This window comes from Chlorocebus sabaeus, chromosome 1, assembly GCF_047675955.1.
Source record: "Chlorocebus sabaeus isolate Y175 chromosome 1, mChlSab1.0.hap1, whole genome shotgun sequence".
Classification (NCBI taxonomy): Eukaryota; Metazoa; Chordata; class Mammalia; order Primates; family Cercopithecidae; genus Chlorocebus; species Chlorocebus sabaeus.
In genome coordinates, this window is record NC_132904.1 from 98,823,890 (window position 1) to 98,829,728 (window position 5,839).

The 5,839-nt window shown below is 40.7% G+C and overlaps 1 non-coding gene across 1 annotated transcript; it reads left to right on the top strand.

The window, feature by feature from the left end:
• The first annotated feature begins 5,227 nt into the window (after positions 1–5,227).
• LOC119626679 (U6 spliceosomal RNA) lies at positions 5,228–5,335 on the top strand. Its single transcript, XR_005242826.1, has one exon. It is a non-coding gene; the product is annotated as a U6 spliceosomal RNA (small nuclear RNA).
• The last annotated feature ends 504 nt before the right edge of the window (positions 5,336–5,839 follow it).

The window sequence follows — 5,839 nt, forward strand, 5'->3', positions numbered from 1 at the left end:
TTTTGAAACAATTCAGTATTATACCAGCTGGGATGATTACTTATCTTTCCATTTCCAAATTCCATCATTTGGAGTAAGATTCTACCAACAGGGGGGCAGGGTCCACTATCTTCCAATTTATGTTGCTGTTATGTCCACACAGTGATACAGAAATTAGCTCCACTAGCTAACACAGCATTACCGTTATTTGGCATAGCAATCAGGTGTATGTTTCTGGTGGCTATGCTTTGTTGTTATTTGCTAAATGCTTCAAACTCAAAAATGATTTAGTGTGTTTTTGGCCAAGGGAAACATCGCAAAACTGAAGCTAGAACAGCGGCAACTGTAGTTGCTGGTTTGGTGCAACTTCACTTCACATACCCTTGTTTCAATTTTTTTTTTTTCCTCCTGAGACAGAGTCTCACTCTGTCGCCCAGGCTTGAGTGCAGTGGGGTGATCTCCGTTCACTGCAACCTCCACCTCCTGGGTTTAAGTAATTCTGCCTCAGCCTCCTGAGTAGCTGGGATTACAGGCATGCACCACCATGCCTGACTAATTTTTGTATTTTTAGTAGAGACGGGGTTTCACTATGTTGGCCAGGATGGTCTCCATCTCCTGACCTCAGGTGATCCATCCTCCTCGGCCTCCCAAGTGCTGGGATTACAAGCATGAGCCACTGTTCCCAACTCCCCCAGATTTTTTTTAAAAATTATGCTTAACAGGATCTGGGCTTGTAACTTTAGGTGGTGATTAAATGGCTTGGATTCTGGCATACAAAAGAAAACCATGGGGACATGGTAAAATACATTATTATTATAGTTATGGAAATTGTTAGAAAATTATTAGGAAAAGAGTAAAAATGAAATTTCACAAAAAGTAAGATATTTTAACTTATGCCACCAAACAATTGCCCATAGCCTACAAGCCCTTTTTGAGCATATCAAGTTAATTGATTAAAATTTTAAAAACTGCAAGTGTTTTCCTTTACCTTTAGATAAGTCATGCCCAATTAATACTTTGGGTATATTTCATCTCAAAGAACTTCCAAATTTATGAAATGTTGCCAACTTGTAAACTAAAAGGTCAAACTCATGGTATAGAAATATTTGAATCTTTAATATTGTCAAAGAAGAATTTCAGCTAGTTATGAATTTATGAAATTTTAAAACAAGAGATTGATGTCTTCCTTCCTTCCTTCCTTCCATCCATCCATCATAAATACATACTGAAAACATTTGTGCTCAGTGTTCTGAATCAGGCTCATGGAAAGCATAGTGGATACTGTTATGAAAGTTGTGCAATATATATATGCAAATACTTTAGATCGATGCCAGTTTATGGAATTGTGGAAAGAAGTAGAAGATACTGACTTGAATGATCTTGTGTTGTTTTCCAATGTTTGTCCAAGACCCGAGCAGGCAGACACACAGGCGGCTGGACGTCAAGAGGAAAGCACTGGCATAGGAGCACACCAGCAGGCTGGCAGGCCACTGACCACTGAACCACACGAAGTTCGTCTGGGACAGTCAGAGGAGAGCCCAAGTCCGCCGAGCTGCCCGACTCCAGGGGAAAACCATTTCTCTCTTGGCTCCCCTATCTGCTGAGAGCTACTTCCACTCAATAAACCTTTGCACTCATTCTCCAACCCCACATGTGATCCTATTCTTCTGGTACAGCAAGGAAAGAACCCTGAGATACAGAAAGCTGTCTTTGCGAAAAGGCAAGGGTCTAATTGAGCTAACATAAGCCACCTACGGATGGCTAACCTAAAAGAGCACCCTGTAACACATGCCCACTAGGCCTTCAGCTATAAGCATTCACCCCTAGACACTGACATGGGGTCAGGGCCCCATAGCCTGCCCGTCTGCATGCTCCCCCTAGAGGTTTGAGCAGCGGGGCACTGAAGAAGTGAGCCATTCTCCCTGTTCCAAGCCCTGTGAGGGGGACAAGGGAACTTTTTCCACTTTTTTTTTTTTTTTTTTGAGACAGAATCTTGCTCTGTCACCCAGGATGGAGTGCAGTGGGGCGATCTCAGCTTACTGCAACCTCCACTTCCCAGGTTCAAACGATTCTTCTGCCTCAGCCCACGGAGTAGCTGGGACTACAGGTGCGCGCGACCACGTCTGGCTAATTTCTGTATTTTTAGTAGAGATGGGGTTTCACCATATCGGCCAGGCTGGTCTCGAATTCCTGATCTCGTGATCCACCCGCCTTGGCCTCCCAAAGTGCTGGGATTACAGGCATGAACCTCCACGCCCGGCCCTTTTTACATTTCAATAGTCCTAGATATAAAAGTGAATATCACAAAGCTTCTAAAAGAAAATCTTCATAATCTTGGGATAGGCCAAGGTTTCTTAAACAGGATATAAAACACACTGAATATAAAAATATTGTAAGTCGGACTTCACAGAATTAAAATATTCTACTTATCAAAGGAAAGTATTAATAAAGAGTAGAGACAAGCCACAAATGGGGAGAAACTGTTCACAATGCACATGTCAATGACAGGACTCAACCCAGGGAAGATAAGGAATTCCCTTAAGTCAATCAATTCAATTTAAAAATTGGAGGAAGATTTGAACAGGTACCTCACAAAAGATGGTATCTAAAGTGTTGAGAGGCATATGAAAGTATAGTCAACATCATTAATTAACAGGGATAGAAAAACTAAAAGCATAATGGGATGCCACCACATATCCAAAAGAAGAGCTAAACTTAAAAAGGCTCACAATAATAAGTCTTGGGAAAGATATGTAGCAACTAGAACTCTTATACACTGCTGGTGGGAGTGTAAAATGGTGCAAAGACTTTGTAAAACTTTTGGCCATTTCTAATAAAAATAAAACATACACCTACCCAATGGCAATTCCATATCCAGCTATTTAGCCAACAGGAAGAATTCATAGGTTCACCAAAATAAAAACTAACATGGGCCAGGCACAATGGCTCACACCCGTAATCCCAGCACTTTGGGAGGCTGAGGTTGGCAGATCCCTTGAGCTTGAGCTCAGAAGTTTGAGACCAGCCTGGACAACATAGTGAGACCTCATCTATATTATTAAAGAAAAACAAACAAACAAAAATCTAAAATGTTTATAGGTTCTGGGCTGGGCACAGTGGCTTATGCCTGTAATCCTAGCACTTTGGGAGGCCAAGGCGGGTGGGTAACCTGAGCTCAGGACTTTAAGACCAGCCTGGGCAGCATGGTGAAACATCATCTCTACTAAAAGTACAAAAAATTAGCTGGGTGTGGTGGCACGAGTCTGTAGTCCCAGCTACACAGGAGGCTGAGGCATGAGAATCACTTGAACCTGGGAGGTGGAGGTTGCAGTGAGCTGAGATGGCAACACCGTACTCCATCCTGCGCAAAAAAGTGAGACTTTATCTCAAATAAATAAATAAATAAATAAAAGTTTATAGGTTCTTTTCACAAGGGATTGAGTCAGGTAACAACACAAATGTACCTGAGCAGGAAAATGGAAAAATAAACTATAGTAGGCCAGGCGCAGTTGCTCACACCTGTAATCCCTGCACTTTGGGAGGCCAAGGTCGGTGGATCACCTGGGGTCATGACTTCAAGACTAGCTTGGCCAACATGATGAAATCACGTTTCTATTAAAAATACAAAAAATTAGTTGGGCGTGGTGGTGCACACCTGTAATCCTAACTACTCAAGAGACTGAGGCAGGAGAATCGCTTGAACCCGGGGGGCAGAGGTTGCAGTGAGCTGAGATCGTGCCACTGCACCCCAACCTGGGCAACAAGAGCAAAATTCCACCTCAAAAAAAAAAAAAAAAGAAACTATGATATATTTATACAGTGGAATACTACTATGCAATAAAAAGAACAAATCACTGATATACATTACAATATTGATGAAACTAAGAAACATGTTGAGTAAAGGCAGCCAGTATGAGTACACATCATATGATTTCATTTGTATGAAGTTCAAGGACAGACAAACGAGATCTAGGGTGATAAATCACAATAGTGATTGTGGGAGGGGGAGGGGTGGTGGGGGCATTGTAGCTTGGTACTGACTGGAAAAGGGCATGAAAGAATTTTCTGAGGTAATGGAAGGTGTTCTTGGTCTTGATCTGGTTGATGGTTATTAACTGAGTACATTGATTTGTCAAAATCATAAAGCTACACACTTTTAATATCTGTGTACTTTACATGATATCAATTATATTTTATTAGAGTACTATCAGTATAAAATAAAGTAAGCCACCATTTGTGAGGGGTAAACTGCATCGTCTTGACTACAGCTTTACATTAGAGGAGGTTTCTTTGTAAATTTGGTCTTTAGCACTCATTCAAGGCTGATCTAATTGTATTTTATTTGCAAGATGTTATAAAGTTATCAACAGACCAGGAAATTCTCAACATTTACAAGGACTCAGATTTACTTTGGAATCAGAACAGCATGTTCCCTGTTAGATTTCACTTTCACTTTCAGTTCTAGATTCCTGGGTTTCTTTACACATAAAAATCTAAAAACTTACAGTGAAAAAGCATTAGGCTACAACTAAAGTTGTTAACAACATTATGTGAAATTCCCTCCAGAGAAAAATATTTTTAATAATAATTCCCCCCAAGGGAAACATACTTTTAAATAGATTATTTAATAATAGGATACTGAAAGCATATCGCTCTCAGGGATTGTCAGAGTTCCAAGCCAGGAATGGGGTGAAAAACTCTGTCATTCACACCTTGCTCATACACTGACAGTAGAAAAAAAACTAGAAAACCGAGAGGCCAAGTGTGGTGGCTCATGTCTGTAATTCCAGCACTTTGGGAGGTCAAGGCAGATAGATCACTTGAGCCCAGGAGTTTAAGACCAGCTAGGGCAACACGGCAAGGCTCTGTCTCTATAAAATATACAAAAATTAGCCAAGCATGGTAGCCCATGACTGTAGTCACAGCTATTCAGGAGGCTGAGGTGAGAGGATAGATTGAGCCCAGTAGGTTGAGGTTATAGTGAGCTGAGATTGTGCCATTGCATTTCAGCCTGGGTGACAGAACAAGGCTCTGTCTCAAAAAAATAAAAATGAAAAAACAAAACCACAAACAAACAAACAAACCTAGAAAACTGAAGATAGTAATGGCTATATAGTATGTGTCTATCTTGTCACTTTCCTCAAAGGTTTCCTTGTGTATTTCTGTCGTGAAAAGAGTATTTGGAGCTTGGAATTCACTGGCTTGGAAGAAAATAAAAGAGTATTTGGAGAGAAAATACATTTAGGCTGCGCTTGCTTTGGCAGCACATATACTAAAATTGGAACCATACCGAGAAGATTAGCATGGCCCCTGTGCAAGGATAACAGCTAGATGCTGAAAGGGAAAGAGGAGCTTTTGTTATAAAGTATGTGAGATATACAAAGAGTTAGAAAGAAAATGCAAGGTATGTTACACCATTAAAGATATGGATGCAGGTTTAGAATAGAGAAAGCCTAAGTGGATAGTTTGGATAGATTGGCTCCATTGTTGTTAGTCAGTAAACAAAGGTTTACTGAGCACCTTTGAGCAGACACTCTACTAGTACTAGAATAACGCGGTGAGCAAATACATACAGTGCTTGCCCAGACACATTTATCTAGAGAAACTATTTTTTTTTAATTGTGCAAAATGTTGCAAAGGAGACATGTTAATTTGCTTCCAACCTAGTAGGCCTGACCCTAGCTCTCATGACCAGTTTGAAAAACGTGGGACTCAGTCAATTCAAGGATTTCTTAAGCCATGGTCTTTATTTGTTTTTATTTATTTACTTTTTTGGCAATGGAGTCTTGCTCTGTCTCCCAGGCTGGAATGCAGTAGTGAGATCTCAGCTCACTGTAATCTCTGCTTCCCGGGTTCAAGC